The 20,957-nt window shown below is 42.7% G+C and overlaps 1 protein-coding gene across 1 annotated transcript in view; it reads left to right on the forward strand.

Annotated features, from left to right (window-relative positions):
- The window catches only part of LOC119652381 (torso-like protein), a 98,852-nt gene that overhangs the window by 25,459 nt on the left and 52,436 nt on the right, over positions 1-20,957 (forward strand). Inside the window, exon 2 of the mRNA XM_038056479.1 lies at positions 2,744-2,773. The gene's annotated coding sequence lies outside the window, so the exon portion shown is untranslated. The remainder of the gene's footprint in view (positions 1-2,743; positions 2,774-20,957) is intronic.

Below are 20,957 nucleotides of genomic sequence, written 5' to 3' on the forward strand. Positions count from 1 at the left end.
TGACGGTGTACAACCTGACTTAGATAAGGTTGAGGCGATTAAGAGTTTTACACCACCAACAACGGTGAAGGATCTGTGAAGGTTCTTGGTCATGTTAAATTTCTACCGTTGTTTCTTGCCCAGGGCCGCTCAGCATCAATCGATTCTGAAAGTCTACTTGTCTGTGCCCAAAACTAAAGACTCTCGTCAGGTTATTTGGTCTGCTGAGGCCGCCAATGCGTTTGAGACAGTGAAACAACAGTTTGGTGAGGCAACACTGCTGGCATATCCTCAGCCAGATGATCTTCTAGCTGTGTTCGCCGATGCCTTAGATACTGCGGTAAGAGCACCAACGGGTGAATCAAATCGGGCAACCATTGAGCTTCTTTTCAAAATAGCTCAGCCCAGCTCAACGCCTACGATCGTGAACTACTCGCCGCGTACCTCGCTATAAAATACTTTCGTTTCTCCCTTGAGGGCAGGCCATTCACTGTGTTCACAGACCACAAGCGTCTTATATTCGCGGTTAGACAAAAGCCCGACAAAACGTTCCCTCGCCAACTTAGGCACTTAAGTTACATCTCTCAGTTTACTTCTAATATCCAACATGTATCTGGTAAAAAAAATGTTGTTGTAGGCGCTTTGTCTCGAATTTCGAAGGTCACAGTCCCCGCCGCGGCCCTTTGCGAGATTCGCACGGATTCAATTATTGCCTTACAATCGGTGGCTTGAAGCAATACCTCTGACTGACATTATGGCACAATCATGCGCCGAGGTAATCTGTCGAGAATGGATCCCGCGCTTTGGTGTACCACCCGTAATCACCTCGGACCAGGGAATGCTGTCTGAGTCTACCCTTTTTCCAGAGTTTGGAAAGGTCCTGGGTTTTAAACGTCACAGAAATGGGATGCTGTAACGTTGGCAATCGGACATTAAAGGCCGCCTTAATGGCTCGCTTCTCACTGGTGACACTGGAATTTGTATCGTGATTTGACGTCGGATATCAATCGACTCAGCTGTGAATGAGTACCTGAGTCAAATCTGGGTAAGCATCTCGGGAGAGCGCAATGCTGACCACATTACCTCCTATAGGGTACTGTAATCCTATAGTGTGCCGTTACGGTCTTGAATGAAGTGCTCTAACAACCTTCAAGGCCCTAATTCAATATGGATTGTTGCGCCAACGATTATTATTATTATTAATAGCTCACGACGATCCTTCATAGTTACCGTTCTTGCCTTTCGCCCTCCTCGGCCTTTGCACAGAGATGGTTTACGTGCTCCCCGCTGACCCGGTATCCTGCGCCTGCTCAGGGACACATGATGCCGAGGATCCACACCCTCAGGAACCTCAAGCTCGACCTGCCCATAGCTCCTCATAAGGGCGGACGCTCCTCGGAGGCTGTTGCACCTACCATACGAAGGCCCCTTTAGAGTCCTGGAACGGCGGGGCACTCCTTCTAGCTCGACGTTCGGGGCGGGCCCAAATTGGTCTCCTTGGTGAGGCTGAAGGCATTCGCCGAACCGGGAGACGCTCCAAACAAGCGCCGCGAAGCGTGAGGTTCGCCCGGTAACCCTATTGACGGGATCAGCTCGGGCCGAAGTGATGTGGCGGCATATCGAAGGCATGAGCCATGGCTGCATTGCCGGTGATGAATTCGCCTCCGCCAACACACTGCAATGCTGCCGACATGGCTGGCGGCCTGGCACGAGACTGGGGCGCGAACTTGCTTTCTTCTGATTGGAACCGCCGGCATGTTTGGGCCAGGCATCTTCATCTAAAGAAGCAGTGAAGCTTGTAGTCCACCTTTGCATGTTTATAGTTGCATTTACTCAGTGGCGATGGATGCGCAGTAAATATAGCATGCCAGTTTTGGTTAGATCCCAATTCAATAAATTTACTTATAGGACTAAGATCTAAGGTCTATGAGGTCAGATACATGAAGTATATATTAACGTGCCTTCCAGATAATTACCAATGTTTCGTTCAAACTTATCTCCATATTGAATCTCTTCATGTGATTTTATCTCCCCGTTGTATCCCTTGATGACATACATATATGTGTATGTATATCCAGCATAGTCGTGTCAAATTCCTTGAAAGATTGATCAATTGAAATTTTGTCTCAAATATCTAAATTTATACCAATGGATTAAATCAAGGTATTTTTAGATCCTCCACTTAGCAACTGATTGTATCTTTTGTGGAAAGGCATGCAAGGAATTCTAATTCGCTTGGAACGGTCTCTTCAAATCTTCAAGACACGTTGCATGGTCTGCCATTAACATTGTTCAAACGGATGTCCAAAATACACTTTTTGCTAGAACGGCGGCATCAAGTGGTTCGAATTTAAGCAATTAATATAATATCATGTGCATATCAAGTTCTACATTGTAGTCAAAACGTTAGCCTTGGAAAGTTGATTGTAATTCGATTAAACAAGGCATGTGCCACGCATGCAAACTGGGGTTAATTGGAGTTTGACTGAAACTTCAGAGGTAAGATATGGATTTATTGGTGATTGACTTTAATTCAATGGAATTCATCAAGAATGAATTTAATTTAAACTTTATGGATCAGTTGCAGACACTTGGCTTGTGGGGGGTCGGCAGTGAATTATGGGTTTGGGTTGAAGGACGGAGTGTTAAATTTCCGTGTTTTGATATGAAAATAGATTTGTCAACTTGATGGAGTTTATATTGTAGTTTATCTTATTACGCAATTGATTTCTTTATATTTAATTATTTTTTTCGTCCTTTACAGGAATCATTATTTGCAACTATTGTAACTTTGGTAAGCGCACTAATTTGTCATTTTTCCTATACAAAAGTAATGTTACAGCTTTTAAAATCAATTACGGGTGAATTTAGTTCCACTAAGAGTTTATATGATCCATTGTTTTCTCCAAAAACAACCATAAACAATCCGAAAATAATTTCTATGATTTCCATTCAACTTTTCAAAAAATCAAAAGCTATAAAACCAGACAACCCAAAAGAATGGACAATATCGAATGGACAACATGGTTCACGCCTAAAAAAAGCATGAAACTCGCTTTATTACAATACTATCGCCAATTCAACTATGAGATAATATCGGTGACGACTAATCTTGCACGACTATGACCAGGTATACCCAAACATAACCTATACCTAGTTTTCTCGCAAAAAAAGATAGTAAAACTCACAAGACCGGTTGAATTACGTGAAGTCGTGAATTTTGCAACATTTGTCGATTTGTTTGTGTGTTTGTTTTCAATGCATCGAGCAAAAGCCAAGAGAGGGTAACAAATTGTAAGATCTATGCAGCTACTGTTGTTGGTGGTTAATTTGCCACCTTTTCTTGAGGACCTGTCTTTACATTGAGTTTAGAAAAATATCTTTTAACCCGAATTTGTTTCATATATGATGTCATTATTATCTGACTGATCCGAATAGAATATTGTAATTAATTGTAATTATCGTTTCCCAGAGAGGAGATGTTTAAGTGGTTCCTTAAAGCATGAACATTTAGCGCAGGAGTCGTGAATGACTGCTAAAGTCAAATTTTTAAACGAGTTTCGGCTATATGGCTCCTTCATGTTTTGATGGCACAAATTCCTAAGAGCATAACTGCTGTGGTAAGAGCAAAGGGTCGGATGCCAGCTGGCTCAGATCTGCAGAGCGAGCCACTAGCATTCACGGGCCATTCTCCCACTCTGTAGCTCTCTCGATTTCTCTAAGGTCTTCAAAGAATACTTCATCTAGTGTCCATACCCTGGCATTAGCTAGGGCCTGCAAAATGTCTGAGGGTTTCTCCCTCTTCTCTGCAGTTTCGGCAAAGCGAATTGCAGGGTATGCTGCGTCTGCCAATGCCTCGTGCAGATCGCCTTAATCTTATATGCATTTGCACGCGTTTGGCACAAGTACTCCCTCGATCGGGTCTTGTTATAGGCGAGCCGAATCCTCCTTGATTTGGCGCAGATGGTAAGCTTTTTCTCTCTGAGGTCCAGCTGGTAAGCAGTGTGAGTAGATTCCACCCTTAACTGTCGCCAGTCGGACGCAAACTGTGCCCATCGTGGGACTGTTAAAAGTAGAGCCCGGCCTGGCAAGCTTGCTTATTCCCCTCTATGTTCCTATAACTGGGAATCCAGAGGATGGTAATTTCAAGCGTGTCGCTCCGAATGATCAGCACGTTCTTCCAGGTGCTCAGAGGTGGCGGCGAGGAAGATGGGGCGGCAACCCTATCGGCCAAACCAAAACCAAGTGGCCGAGGAGAACCTCCATAGTGGTGGCACCGGGAGACGTTGTAATCACTTTGGTTTGCCGGCCGTGATTCAGTAGGCGAATGCTCCAAAGGCCTAATCAGGACGATCAGACCCGAGTCTGCACGGCGACTTATCTGAAGTGGCAAATTGGTCACGAAGCCTTACCAGGGGTATACTGCCACCATGGGAACCGGGAAAGCCCCTGGACTCACATACTTCGGGTGAACTCCTGTTGTATGTGAGGACAGCTCGGTTATTTGCGGTTGGCCCCTCTAGTGGGAGTTTCATGATGGTTGTGGTTGTGCTCAAGCGAGAAGAGACCATCGGGCCCCGACGTGGTGTTGCGTATCAACACGGGTGCCGTACTCCATAGTTCGGTAGAGATTTAGGTAATTCTTGCATCCACCAGTATGAATGCTAAGGCATGCACTTGGTATAGACTGGTACCGTTGTTGCTTGTCTCAGCGGGGCTTTGATTGTGGTCACAAAATCAATCCGTGTCTGAAGAGGACCGTAGGATTAAGTCTCACGACAGGTGCCTACGTAAAACACCATCGGCTTCAGCACGTTCTTGCACTGCTCCATCAGTCTGAGTCACTGAGTACAAGGCTTGCCTGTCAGTCAAAATGGTTATGCCACTCAGACTCACATACTCTGACAGCACTGTACGCTGCAGTGTATTTAATGTCGACATCTTGGGGGAGGAGGTGTAGGAGTATATTGAGAGCATCTGCCGGGCAGGATTGCAGAGACACGGTAACACCTGCACACGCAGTCTATTGAATCCTATCGAGTTTCGTTCTATAGTAATTTTTGCTCAGCGTTCTGCCATTAGACAATAGAGTCGTACGTTAGGATGGGATATACCATGGCTGTGTACATCCAGAGAAGCATCCCCGGCCGGAAACTCCCATTTTCTTACAAAGGTCCTTTTCCAGGCATAGAAGGCTATAGAGGCCCCCTTAACCCTCAGTTCTATGTTCAATCTCCAATGTAGCGCTGGGTTCAGGATTACACCGAGATACTTTACATTAGAGGAAAGAACCAATCGCTTTTCATTTAGCCACTTGGTTGGATTTATGCCAAGTTCGTGTTTTGCGGCCCACAGGCACATCCTTCCCAACGCTGTTTCCATGATGTCACTGATAACGGAAGGAAACCTGTCTGACACTGGAGTATAATGCCTATACGATAGTGACCACTTGAGCGTGCTAATTACCTCGTGGAGAGCAGTTCCTGTGAATTTGATTTTGAAATAGGCCAGCCGAGATTTCCATAATCGTCCTTATGTGGATGTCCAGGACGCAATGCCTGCCCGCTGTTAGTATGAAAACCACGCGCGCTAGTCTCCAAGAGTGATCTCGACAGGCCCCGCACAACCCTTTCTTGCTGTTTCTGTAGCATGACTGGCACAGATTTTATCCTTGGTAATTACCGATTTGATCGTTTCACACGACTAGTGCTGTATAACCTCCAAGCAAAGCTTTGACTTGCAGTCTTATTTCCTGGCGGAGAATCGCGTCTAAAAGCCTTCCGACTTTTCCAGAAAGAATAGGCTCCTCCACGGTGGCAACGTTTTCATTCTTGCTGCATTTAGTTGGACATGAGACTTTGAAGGCGGTTTCGAATACCTTTTCCACAGCCCCAACCTTTAATTCCAGTTCGTCTATCGTGCTAATCTTATCAATTTGCGCTTCCATTGCCGATTAATAGGGTGATATCAAGGATCTCCTCTCAATCGTCCTAGTTCTTCAAACTGGGGAAATGGAAGGGTGGTATACTGTTCCTGTTGTACTCGGATAGATTTATGTTAGTAACAAAATCAAAAAAACAACATTGATTACCGAGCTACCCCAAATCGTATATATTGCATTGGCATCGTAGCCTATTAGCAGGGTTGCTCTCTCTGCTGCTTCTGGAAGAGCTGATCGGCTCCAATCTGATCACAGTCAGGTCGTTGGAGCTAAGGTGGGATCATAGAGAAGTATGCAAGCTGTTCTTGGCGAGGATACACAGGATACAGACCAGTCTCCTTGGGATCTCGTCGTATGGGATGAATTTGAGCTTTACGCGCGAACCGAGAATGTCCTTGAGGGAATCGAAGCAGGGAATAAATCCCCTGTCCCCCTTTGCCGTCCAGAAGATGCTCGATGACCATCTTCGCTACCCTGGCCTCAACACGGCCGAAATTACCATCCGCCAGCGCCTCTCATAAGTGATTTAACGGCACCGTCGGGTTTTGCTTACCTCTTTGCAGAGATTACTTGGGGTGGGCTTCGTCTTCTATTGATTTCCCAGGTGCTCGTTGCTCTATTCTTCGAAAATCGTCCTTTTCATCCCGCTCACTAATATTACCAAACCTTCTTATTCTACGCAATCTTGCTCAGAATATGTATGGCCTTCTGGTGTTGGTTCTTGAGCAGAACTTTAGTGAACCCCCGCCTCTGTGCTGGTTTCGGGTGACCGATATTCATGCCAGTTTTTGCTTTTAGGGGACCCTCAACGTCAACTTGCTATACCCAGCTCGAAAACACCGGTTTCCAAGCTCCAAGCTCCAAGCTCATTCCCGGAGGTCCCCATTGTTGGTTCTAGCATAACGCTGTCACCAAACTCGACGGCTACCGCTTCCTGACTAGATATCAGCAGCTCATCTTTCGATGATACGCCTGGCAACACTATATCTTCTTCTTCTATCATCGGCTTTTTATTTTTTGTTAAATTGGAATCGATGTTTTGGTCCCACGAGTGAAGGGCACAAATGTCCATCCTAGCTAGCCCGTGTCCCAGCGTAAGGATCTCATCTGAAATTGAAGGTGCCCACTACTACTAAAGACCGGGCTCCCCATTGCCCACATTGCCCTTCGGCGTATGCTGTTGCACCTTGGCTTGGAGTCTTGCTAGTACGTTTTCTTGCGAAATAAGGACGATCCGCAGGCTGTTGCTTCGACTCATTCCTTCACCAGATCCGCTTGTCCCTTATAGATGACCAGCAGCAAACAGATGATAGTTAGCTGGATGCGCCTACTTCTAACCCGGCCCTACTCTCAGTGTAGGTTCAGTAAACCCTTCAAACGCGTTATTAACTAGAAGATTACATCGTCGAACAGGTCATTCACACATCTCCCTCTTTAAATTGCCTTGTTTTATCTGGGGAAACTGCTTGATCGCACACATGCTGATTCGGTATGCAATTTAACTCCTTTGAATTTGAAGTGTTAGTACATAAGAACTACTCAGTGTTTACGTAGTTGCTGATTCAGGAAGTGGCCTCGCGTCACACTTTTCCATTTACATCATGGACTTTGGCATACTGGTTGCCTTAGATGGTGCTCTATGCGGATAACATTTTTCCTGTCTCCCATAATGAGCGATTTGTACAAATTTGGAATTATCGCTTCATGCAACACGGTTTACGTCTTAATCTGAAGACTATCTTCAATTGGTCTTACTGCTGGGCAGCTACCAAAAACCACCAACACCATCATCTTCATCAACGGCATAAGAACCGGTATCTGGTCTAGGGCTGCTTTAGTAAGGAACTGCAGACACCCCGGTTTGGCGTCGAGGTCCACCAATTTGATATCCCTAAAAGCTGTCTGGCGTGCTGACCTACGCCATCGTTCCATTTCAGGCAGGATCTGCCTTGCCTTCTTTTTCTACCATAGATATTACCCTTATAGACTTATAGACGGGCTGGATCATCCACATCCATACGGATTAAGTGACCCCGCCCACCGCAACCTGTTGAACCGGATTTAATTGTTTATCCTTATGTAGGGGGCCGAAAATTCTTTGGAGGATTCTTCTCTCGAACGTGAACAACAGTTCGCAATTTTTTTACTAAGAACCCAGGTCCCCGAGGAATATATAGTCATAGTCTTGTACAGTAGGAGCTTTGACCCCCTGGTCAGACGTTTCGAGCGAAGGAGGTTTTGTAAGCGGTTCTTGGCTACCAACAGAGCCAATATTCTGATATTCTTCAAGGCTTAGAGGTGGCGGCGTTCAATCAGCACGAGGTCAATTTGGTTGAAAGTGGTCCCGTCTGGAGAGACCCACGTACGTCTATGGACCGCTTTCCGCGCAAACCAGATACTTCCAACAACATCATTTCGTGTGATACTGCTAACTGAATGATCCGAAGTCCGTTATCATTTGTATTTTGATGTAAGCTATGGGAGCCGACGTATCGTCTGAATACGGGATCCGTACCTACATAACTGTTGAAATTTCCAATTATGATTTTGATATCATGCTTGAAACCGGCTTCGAGAGTTCGTTGCCTCGTAGAAGGTATCCTTCTCCGACTCTACAGTCTCCTCTGTAGGGGTGTGAACGTTAATGAGCTTTATATTTCCAAATTTGCCTCACAAGCGCAGGATGCATAGCCGTTTGCTTGTGTTTTCAAGCCCGATACCACCGGGTTTCATTTTTTGGCTGACTAAGAAACCTACTCCGAGCACATGGTTAACTGGATGATCGCTATAATATATGGTGTAGCGGCGCTTCTCCAGGAAACCGGTCCCTGTCCATCGCATCTCTTGTAACGCTGTTATATCAGCCTTATATTGGGACAGGGTATCGGCTAGCTGCTCAGCAGCATTCGGTCTGTACAGGGAGCGCACGTTCCAGGAGAAAATACGCAAATCGTTAATCCGTTGTCGTTGCCGGGTTCGTCGTTGTAAGATCCATCTTGTGCGAGGCTCCTTTCGTGGCTTCGTAACACCGGTTTTCCGTGAGCCCTACTCAACCCCCAACGTGGAGGACCAGTTGGTACAATTTCGCCTTCACTCTTCTTCATCTGCAGTTTTCCATTGAGAAAGAGCTCCCAGCAGTCACCACGTGGAGGTGGAGATAGGGTTTGGTGGTAAAGCTGCTGGTGCTGTTTCTGCAAGTGTTAGCTAGGTTTTATGTTCTATCGTGAGTACCAATCCACGTTTGGCGCTGGGACCGATACTACTACCCTTTGAAAATTTGTTGTTTAACTTGAATTATCCCGTTAAGATGTAACAGGGAAGGAAAAAGTGAGGGCATATTCTACCCCAAGGCTTGTTGCAGTGCAAACTGTAACACGAAATTACCGCGAGAATTGGTAGAAGAAGCGAAACAAATATTCATGGAGCTGACAAAAGAAGAACAAGACCTGATTTTAGAAGGCCACTTGGATGCATGTCGCCAAAATGCAGCATTAGAATCAGCGTACGAAAGTGAACATACAAAGCAACATGCAAAGTTGAAAAAGGTCGTTCCAACCACTTGCCGATTACTACATTTCTGTTTTCGCCAATTTTTTTGTTTTTGTATGAGGTTGGCGTTAAGCGCTTTGAGAAGTTCGTGAAAGATTTTGATCAAGGAAGCCTGAAACTGCGGGTGTACAAACTGACTGGGCGTACTCCCTGTCATACTTCCCGAGTATACATCCAAGCTGATGGAATCTGCTGTCAAATTTCATCATCCATTCGCAGAATCGTTCGCCATACCACTGTATGATTTTCGGTTCATGAAATTGCCGTCAGCCTTCTCCAAGGCGCATATCCACCGTACGTACATAAAAGCGTGCCAAGAGGAGAATTTGGAAACCGTCATTAATGAGAAAAGATTTTATAAAACATGGAACGAACTATGTCCTTATATCGCTTGCATGAAGTCAGCTGATGATTTGCGTGATATTTGCCAGGAAAGTACAGCTGCTGTACGCATGGCAGAAAAACGCCACACTAGACGAGTATTTCCATCATTTGAATCGCACCGAAAGGTTTACTGACGGTTTTATCCTTTGGTTATGCTCAAAACGTGCAACGCTCCGAGCCGAATATTTGGCCTGATCAAGCAAAAGTATGCAAAGACGAAAGTAGACACCTTCCAGGATCTCGTTACATGCGTCGTTAACGCATCACCAAGTGGCTTCAGCGTGGCAGTACCCACATCAGATCTGTCAACAGGAGCAAGATTTCTGAAATGGTACCTCTGGGATGAGTTTTACGGTTAATATTTTAAACCACTTAAACTGTTGACGCGGTCCCACTCCATTTCCATTTTTTATGGACGAATGAAGAACAACAGCGTTTACTGTAAAGAATTCGCGGATTCTACAGAACAGGTGTACAATATTTTGCAAACAGTATCTGAACCTGGGCTTCTTCTACAAGAAGTTTGCCCAAAAGGATTATCCCTCCAATGGTCTGTGGTAAAGAAATCAGACCACTCTGTTCCAATTGCGAAAATAGAGATGCATTCCTCAAGCAACCGCTAACTGCGCTTCTACAACAAACAGCTAAATGTGTGTCGAGAGGCAGTCGAAGAATCTAATAATTGAGGCCCCTTCCTTCGGAGCCGGTTACATATATTGATTGGGGTCCAGAACCTTCAACAGTACAGGACGACACTTTTAAATGTTGTTTTACTAAATCTGTCTAGCAAATTAGCTACAATTAGTCATGTCCCAAGAAACCGGGTTTTTGTCGGTGGAAAGTATCTGCTCTTAGTCCTGTCCAACTTTTCAACCAGGTTATATGTAATAGTTTCTAGTGGCATCTTACCTGGAGAATAGATAACTCAGTTACCAAACACGAAGCTAATTTTCCGAAAAAGATCGCCAGGGAGGTCATCGGTTCGTAAAAGTGTCACCATAAATTCATAAACAATTATTCAATACAATTTAAGGCGGTATAGATAAATATCATAATTAATTTGTTGCCATTTATGGAGGACACTTATGTTAGCTATATCTAGATCGTTGAATTATACTTTATAGGTTAACAGGAATATTCTCTTTTCAGGGATATTGAAGTCCAATCCATTAAAATTACAATCGAAAATTAATTACGATTGTGATGTTGTCCGTTTGTTAGTCGCTTAAATTGGAGGCTATGCTAATTTATCCGATTTTTTTTCCGCATATTTTTATATTTCTGGTTTATGGATTCTGAGCGTACTACATTTTTGCTCCAAGGTCTCGACTATTGTTAATGATTTTCATTGAAAGTTCTATAAATTTTGAAGATTGTGATATTTCCGTATTTATTGAGCAAATCAGGGTTAAATAGCATCTCAACTTACGGTTGATGATTAAAACCGGTGAGTTGCAGTGGCAAAACCACTTCTCAAGAAAAGCTTGGAATTGCAATCTTAAATCGCATTTTCTTATTTATCCACGCTCTCAGTTTGCATAATTATGCAATGCTGCAAGCGTCCAAACGGTTCTTAATTTGTACTTAACTATTATGCCTACCACGATGCGAGCGAATACGGCGTTCGCGTAATTTTTTTGATTATTAGTGGATACGCATATGTACATATATGAAGCACTCTATGGTCTTGAATGGTGCTCCAAAAACAGCTGGAAACGTGTTAAACCACTAACAATTTTTCGCTGAAATCACCGGCACGCCATTGATTATTGCCAAAAAAAATTGCATGTAATATTGGATTTCAGATGCTTTGATTCACCGGGAAAATGGTATTTGATTGATCAACGTGAGCATGTTGCAACGGTTTGAATTTGAAATCGTTACTGGTCCAATCCGCTAACTGGTATCTAGTTGTGCGCGCCAAAAAACCATGGGATTGAATAATCCGCCCAATAAAATATTTGATTTCGATGAATCGAAACAAACTATTTATATTGTAATCATATTTCACCTTGTTTTGTACCAGATAAAAAATCTTCCATCCCAAAGTGACCGCTTTTAGATGTGTTTGTATCTTTGGACCGACGACGCAGTGATTACATACTTTATAGGTACTCCATGATTGTCCCCTCAATCAGCAACGGATGTTGGAAGTTTATCAAAGTCACGGACAGGTGGAATAACCTTGCTTACCTTCACTCCAGCTCGTTGAAAAAAGAAGTTGGTGACCGGACTTTTATTGCAGATAATTTTTCTATTAACAATAGATCGTTTTTTTTTAAATGTGTTTTCATACGGCGGGCCTAGTACTGCTAAGTTCGCCGATGCTTTATGGGTATGGAGTTCATTATATTTGAAGGCCATTGTAAATGTACTCCTACATATGCATACCCATTTTTGCTGTGATGTTAATTTGTGAAAGACGTATCTCTGGACGCAAAGTTTTCAATTGATTGTCAATTTTCACTTGTATCTAAATTTCACGATTACCAAGGGCATGCAGATAAGTCGAAGCAATTGTTGTGTTGTCTGTTGCTCTCTATTGCCACCGGTGGTATTTGTTGATTTAATCGTTTGCAATTGCTTCATATTTGAATAAAATCTGGTAATGAGGCTAATGAGGTCAATTATTTTCAAATGCCTTAGACTTGGAGTTGATTATTGCAATTGCGAATAAGGTAAAATTGAATTATTACGGACCTTTGAGAGTATTTCAACACCTCTAGGTGGGGACAGCACTGATATTAAACCTGGTGAGTCATGAGATATTTAAATTAAACATTTATAGAGCTACAACTTTAATTCTTTTAGAAGGTTTATTGTATACCATTTCAAAATAGAGAATAAAGTGATAATGAACCCAAACGAGGTGAAGGGTCATACCTCGTCATTCTCGGAGGAGTGAAGATGGATCGAGAACTCACCAGTTTGGGTGGGAATGCTAACCTTATTTTGGAGTTCAAGAAATCCAGGGTATGACCGTGGAGAAGTGGTAGGAGGCAGGCAATCATTATAGTTTGCAAGTACAGATCGGGTCGCCAGTAAAAGGGAGTTTAACATAAATATGGAACTTCCCAAGTGGTAAGAAGTGATGGACTTTGAATTCACCAGCGATCATAAGCAATTAGGTTGCAACCCAGGGGCAGATTTTGGAGGCCCTATACTGTTCATGTCTCCTTACAGAGAAATCTGTGGAAGGCATGCTACCCAACTCAAAGGAGAGCTTGCTTTTAGTGCCTATGGCATAGCCGGACAGAGAGGGAAGTACATAGTGATAAACACTTTATTTTTCTTATACAGTCGAACCTGGATATAAGGAACTTGGATATAAGGAAAACTTCTTCAAATGGAACATTTTTTCGTGCACCTTCAATTTTCAAAGAAAAAATAACATTTTTCAATTTTTCGAACTTCTATATATGGAATAGAAAACCTCTTTATAAGGAATTCATTTTTTTTCCGGAGCCTCTATAAATGGAAATTTTTATGTTATTCAGTTGTCATGACCTCTATATATGGAATTTTCCCCTGAACGACAAAAAGGGAAGGTCTTTTTTTTTTCTTAGAATCGTGCAATTTTCTATTGTGACACGTTTTGAAATTTTTTGTTTATTCAAAGTTTAATTTGAAACTCGGTGATAGTGGTGACGATTCTTTCACTTGCAAATTAAACCTTTTACTGTTCCTTTGCCGCTATAACTTTTGTTTCTTTTAATAATAAAAGGCTGTCATGTCCGAAAACAAGAGAAAAAATTTAAGTTTAAGTGAGAAATTGAAATTGATAAAGGAGTTTGAAAACGGAAAAACTCGGAATGCAATATCCGCGGAATATTTCGTGCCGCTGTCGACATTGTGTCGTATTTTAAAAGAAAGCGACAAAATCAAACAAGAGTGTTCTGAAGGACATGGCAAAATAAAAAGAAATCGTAATTCGGAATATCCGAATCTGGAACAGTGTTTAGTGGAGTGGTTGAAACAGTGCCAAAGCAAGAATGTACCTGTAAATGGACCGATTTTGAAAGAAAAAGCTGAAGAATTTGCTAGGAAGTTGACGATTGGAGGTTTTTGCGCCAGCAACGGTTGGTTGGATGGCTTTAAAAAAAGAAATGATCTTATTTTTAAAAAAATTTCTGGTGAAAGTGGTGCTGTAGACATCAACGCATGTAGCCAGTGGATAAACGATCTTCCCGCTTTGCTGGGAGATTATTCTCCTAACGACATTTTCAATGCAGACGAAACAGGGCTCTTTTTTAAATGCTTGCCAGATAAGACCTTTACCTTTAAGGGAATTTCGTGTCATGGTGGGAAGTACAGCAAGGAACGTGTCACTATTCTTTTATGTGCGAACATGACTGGCACTGAGAAATTACCCGTTTTTCTTATCGGCAAGTCAAGGAAACCCAGATGTTTTGCAGGTGAGTAAAAGATTCTTCGTTCGCTGTTACTGTATAAATGACATTAACAGAATAAAGGTTATGAGTCGATAGTTAAAATACTATAGATTTTTTTCTGTTTTAGGCGTGATAACTCTTCCTGTTGAATACAAAAACAATAGCAAAGCATGGATGACTGCAGCACTTTTTTCGGAATGGCTTAAGAAAATCGATATTCAGATGCGCCTCGAAAATAGGAAAATTTTACTTTTTATCGATAATTGTACTGGCCATTGCAGCTCAGATGAGCTACAACACATAAAAGTTGTCTACCTACCTCCAAACTCCACCAGCAAGCTGCAGCCCCTAGATCAGGGAGTGATTCAAAATTTTAAAATTAATTATCGTCGGGAGGTTGTTCGCCATATTTTAACAAATCTCGAAAGCAACGGTAGCTTGGAAATAAACGTTCTCATCGCAATGAGATTTGTGAAAAAAGCATGGTTATCTGTAACCCAGACCACTATAGCTAACTGTTTTAGGAAAGCAGGGTTCAGGATAAATGGTTTACAAGAGCCCCAATATTCCGAATGGGACTCTTTACATGAGGAGTTACGGCCTTCATTCCAAGAGTGGTCTGAATTAACTTCCAATGCCGGTGAGAGGGTACCTAGCTTCGAAGATTATGTAAACGTCGATGAAAATATCGAGGTTACAGGAGAGCAAACAGTCGACGACATTGTGAGCACCCTCCAAATGTGTGACACCAATGAAAACGATAGTGATGAAGATCACGGCGATACTCTTGAAATAAAACTTGTAAAGAAGAGGGAAGCGTTAGAGGCACTGCATACTTTAACAAAATTTTTTGAACAGCGTGAAACCGAACCAAAGATATTCGAAAATATTATCGCTCTTGAAAGAAACGTTGAAAATGTGGTCACTGATAAACAAACAAAAATATTTGATTTTTTCAAAACTTAATATCTATGAGATAGACACTCATTCCATTTATGTATTCGACTGATTACAGTGACGACTTATGAAATAAAGAATCTTTGATATTGATATACTCTTTTTAATTTTATTTATCATGCGGATTATTTATTTGTATTTAAATGAAAACTCAAAGTTGCTGTAATACTAAATACACCAGGTGATTTTAAAAACCTGGATAAAAGGAATTTTTTGCTGAAAGCCTCTGTATAAGGAAAACTGGATAAATGGAAAACTTGTTTATAAGGAATTTAAGTGAGTTTCCCTTGCAATTCCTTATATCCAGGTTCGACTGTATCAAATTATTTCCGACTTCTCACAATCTCGGCAGATGCCGGATTTTACCTAATACCTAATACCTAAGTGCCAAGCATTTAGGCTCGGACGAACCTACCTACTTAAAAACTAAAGGGGCGCTGATGGTAGTGGTCGGAGTTAGGTCAATAGGAGAATCGGTCGAAAACTCCCCGCATCATTGTGCACGTATGCAGAATGGTATATTTCTGCATGGTTTGAACCAGACTGTGTGAGAGTTCTAGGACATGAAGGGAAGCCGTGAGGGAGTTAGGTACAATACCTGTAGCCGACAATATTATGGGAACTAGAACCACCCGCTCGAGATGCCAAATTTCTTTGATTTTCCGAGTCAGTGGCTCATAGTTCACCTTCTTCTCCACGTATTTCCGTTCGATGTTGCTGTTATGGGGGATAGCCACATCAATAATATACATGGAGCGATCCGTCTTGCCAGCTAACAGTACGTCAGGCTTGCTGTTTGGAATGTGGTGATCAGTTAGAACTTTCCGGTGCCAATGCATGCTGTAAGCAGAACTATCAAGTACTGCTTGCGGCTCGTATCGATAAACCGGACATGTTCCCATGATCAGCCCATGCTTGTATGCAAAGTTTTGATGGATGAACTTACATACAGCATTATGCCTGTTTGTGTATTGCACCGGTGTCACAACAGTGCCGCCAGAAATGAGATGGTCCAACGTCTCTAACGCCGAACCACACATAATGCATTTGTTGTTCTCCATCCGCTCTTTCATGATGAGCTTTTTATAGGCTCCGGTGGCAACCACACTGTCCTGAATGGCGCTTATTAACCCCTTCGTCTCAGCAAAGAGCTCCCCAGCACTCAGCCAACGGTTCCACAAATGGCTGCCAAAGACAACTCACGCCTTCAAGTCAAATGGAGTCAGGCCACAGTCTGCCTTATAGAGAGCCGCATGCATGGGACTCGCTTGCTCTTTGCTGTAAAAACAAGCGCGCAGTAAGTCGACTTGGCGATGATGTTGTGCCGCCACGTCAACCACGCTCCTACCTCCGACGTCACGAGATAAGTTCATCCATTCCACGGCAGAGTTTGGATGATGCATTCGGAATTTGGACATAGTAGTCCGTATCCACCGCGAAATGCGAAATGCAATTTTAGCCCCAGCTTTATATGTCGCAGGAATTCGGACACCAGAGCATCCTTCAGATGACCAACTCGAGCATGAGTTGCTCGCAGAATTTCGAGGCGTTTGTAGAAGTCTGTCTCGGTTATAGTTTGGATATAGAGGTTATCAACGCTATGTCTGGCATGCGACTCGTGATGACCTTTGCGGATGGTTTGGATTCGACATTTGTCTAATCCAAATTCCATTCGAATATTACGGCTGAAGATGTCTACTATTTGTAACAGACTTCTAATGTGGTCGTCAGTACCAGCTCGATGTCATCTAGTATGTTGATTCCGAAACTATGCCTTCGAGCACCATTCAGTACCCATGAAAGGGGGTTCAGTGTCATGCAAAACCAAATGGGACTCAAAGAACCTCCCTGGAAGATGCCCCTGCTCTAAGGTATTAGAACCGTCAGATGTACACACTGAAAAGGTAGTATGCTACCCTTCCATGACTGTCGCCAAAAAACTTTATTAGTTTCGGATCAATGCGATACAGGTATGCGGGACGCTGTCGAAAGCCTTGACATAATCGATGCAGCAACTAAAGAGGCTTTTTGGCCTCTAGTTGCATGTCCTACAACTACAACTGGGTAATGAGTTGCTCTTTGCAACCCCTTGACCCAAGTCGGCAACCCTTCAACTCTTCTTTGTTGGTTTCGAGGTGCGCATTGACCCTTCCACTAATGATGGATGTTATGAATTTGTAAAGTGTTGGTAAGCAACTAATCGGTCTTGTATCCGCGGTGTTCTGCACCGTTTCCTTTTTAGGGGCAAAGTAGATAATTCCCGCAATGCAGAAGTCTACAAGCCTTTTATCGTGGATATTATGGTGACCAAGGATATATAATATTTTTCCATTACCAAGCCCGAACAAGCAAATTCTAGAAGCCGTTCATAATCGGTTTGTGATAACTAAAGATCAGGGCCGCTGCCCCAGTCATTGTTGACGTTTCAGCAGCTATAGGTTTTGAAACCTGCAAATTGCCACAAATGTGTATTCCTTTTAGTTGTCTTTTACTACAAGGACAGAATACTGTAAATTTGCTGTGCAATCATAATAGTAAAATCGAATTTGTAGAGTAGTTTTTTGTCCATTGTAACTTTCAAATACTTGACTCTATTTCCTGCTTAAATTCCATTCTATGTAGTCTAATAGCTCAGGTGAGTGGTACTATGGCAGGCTTTGAGGGATTGATGCGCAACCTCACCTTACTGGATCAGTCACAAATAATTCTAATATCCAAATGGGTTCTGTCACATACAGTGTTTTCATACTTACCACAACAGAATAATACAATATCGTTAACATAACCCTGGACATGTATTCCAGTATTTGGTTAGTTAGGTAACCATGTTCACGTTGATGTAAAGGATTAGTCGTTATAACGTTATTTTAATGTAATTTTCCAAGACCAATTCTGTTTTCAATACAAAGGATGTTAGGCAGATTTAGAGTAAAAAGATGGTTTTTATTCGCTTTCAAGATGAAGACCATGTTTGCCCGACCCATGACGGCTGTCATCCTTTGGAGGGTACCTAAAAAATCGGTCTCCGATTGTTTCGGCCGGTAGAAGAGTTTTCGAAACTCTGTTCTCACTTTGGTTAGGTTTCTGTTCCACCACGGTACATCCTTTGTTAAGGTCACTGTCTTAACCGGACAGCTGATCCCATATGCGTCAAAAAGCTCTGCGGTTCCCGAGATCCATGACATTTGTGTACGCTCGCATCGTGGCCGAGTGGAAGTGGTAGCGTCTTCTTTTCGTAGTACTTTAGCAGTGGAGCTACTTGTTGCGGGGATCCAGTTGTCGTCTCTTGGGAAGCAGTCCGATGCCACAACTCCCTCTCGGGTTCTCCTGCGCTATTGCTATTATTTTGTCATTCGGAAATTGCGCTTGCAATTATTTTAGATGCATTTATTTTGCATTGTAGAGGTTTACCTGGCCTATTTTAGTGCTGACCGAATAATTAATGCTTGGAACTCTTCTCCAATATCAGAGCATCGGCCTCTTTCGCCGACATTGCGCCTTCCTATGACGCAACGTCGGGTTGATCCCTAGGAGACTCAGGTCTAGATCCTCTAGCCTTTATCTCACAATAGGTAACAGGTTAACATTCTTGCTCGATCCTGTCCTTTCGGTTCCCAAGAACTCCACATCCTCTTTAGGAATCTCGGTAGAATTCTTACTTGATGTGCCTTCTGAATTATTCTTCTTCGGTTTGTTCTTGCTTCCGAATCGTTGATGCGGTACGTACTGCTTTTGGTTGCATCTATAGATCATTCAGCCACTTTGATTTTGAGGAGCGTGCCTTTACCCTCCCCTTCTTTCGGAAGACTCTCCACGAGTCCGTGTGAAGACCCTTATTCTGGAAGATTAAGAGATTCGGAAGCTCCATCTCTACCGCTTGGGATGGTATGTTGTTACCACCGGTGCCCGTCTTATGCCATCCTCAGTATATATCGATAGTTTTGCTTCTTTCTAACTTGGAAATTTAGGTACTATGCTAGACTAGCGTTAAGCCTTGTCGAAGGATTATCTCCCCAGGATAATGCCTTCGGTGATTTCCTGCTATTGCGGGTGAATGTTTGTTCTGGAAATTTTATGGGTAGAAAGATAGTTGGATACCCTCGAAGACGCTAACATAACTAACGCCGGGTTTTGTGGCTCCTACCTTCACTCCTGACCTACCAAAAATTCTTACCTTCTTTGGTCAGGGTTCGGCTTTGTTTGGAACATTCATCTCTTGCGGGATGATTTCTGCTACTTCATTTTTTCTGTGTTGCTTCCGTCGAAGGCTTAGGTCGACCGCGAACCTCTTTGAGAAGCTCTTCTGTTTCCAGGCTTTTCTTCCATTAGCGAATATACTACTTTTTCCTGCGCCATTGAAGCCTATTTTCTTTCTAGCATTTGATATGCTAAGGTTAGAAGTACTTTTCTAGTTGGTTGTCATTTTCACAGCAGATCAATGTTGAGCTTGGCTTCGCTACTTCACTCCCGGACTTCTTCCTCTTTGTCTGATATTTCCTGGTTCAGCATTGCGGAGACGTGCCCTAGCCTGATGGACCAGCTGACTTGCTTGGTTTCTCAAATATCAAATGAAGCCCACATTCACTTGCATGAGTGTCAAGAGTGCATTTGATACAGACTGCTAATTTCACCTTAAGGTTCCAGTGCTCCCTTTTTTATTCCCGTCTCTTCCCGGGGTAAAACCATCCAAAGTTCCGGTTCTTTTTATTGGTGCCTTTGATGTACCTTGTGTAACTTACCTGAAATATGATAAAATCAAATCCTATGGGATTCGACTGTTATCCAGGTGGAATTTCGGAACCGAATTTTTCATCAGCTCAGGCCCGATTTAGGATTCTTTCCGGGGGTTGTGATTCATTTTTACCATGGTTGAAACTGAAGATCGCATGTAAGGATTCTCGATCTTTGAAGGAATTGCTCCTTTTTAATTTCAATTCAATTCCGAAAAACTGCAAAGGTTTTATCAGAAGGTGAGAGGATGCGTTTGCGAGTCTTTATTAATTTTTGTTTTTGTCCTTCTGTAGTTATGATTGTCGTTATGAATTAAGTTCCCTTCATTTCCACGTTCCTACAATTGGAAAAGTGCAAGTTCTTATTCTGGTGGGAACAATTATTGAATAAGAATATTGAAGTAGTCGAGCAACTTATAGATGATGGTCAACTGTTGAGGAAGGGTTGTGGAATTTTCAGAATGCCACCGAAGAATTGACGTGTCCTTCAATAGTCATGTAGAAAAATGGCTGAAAAAGATATCGAACTCGAATGATATGAAGAGAAAGTTCAGTTGGTTCCGCTCAGTAACTGAGGCTCTTAATTACATTTTTATTATTAAATATGCTAGCTCAGGTCAACACTATCGAGAGTTAAATTGAAGGATTAACTGATTTCCCTGATCGGGACGCTGTCAGCTGGGGAATGTACCAATTGAATCTTTTCTAAATTTGAACTTGCAACTTTGCCTCCATCATAGTTAGTTTGTAAGCTTTATTGTCTGTCCATCTGTTTGTCTGTCTATCTGTTGCACTTAATTTACTAGAAAAGGGATAAACCGATTGTAATAAGATTTCATCATCATCAACGGCGCAACAACCGGTATCCGGTCTAGGCCTGCCTTAATAAGGAACTCCAGACATCCCGGTTTTGCGCCGAGCTCCACCAATTCGATATCCTTAAAAACTGTCTGGCGTCCTGACCTACGCCATCGCTCCATTTTAGGCAGGGTCTGCCTCGTCTTCCTTTTCTACCATAGATATTGC

This window comes from Hermetia illucens, chromosome 3 (genome assembly GCF_905115235.1).
Source record: "Hermetia illucens chromosome 3, iHerIll2.2.curated.20191125, whole genome shotgun sequence".
Taxonomy (NCBI): Eukaryota; Metazoa; Arthropoda; class Insecta; order Diptera; family Stratiomyidae; genus Hermetia; species Hermetia illucens.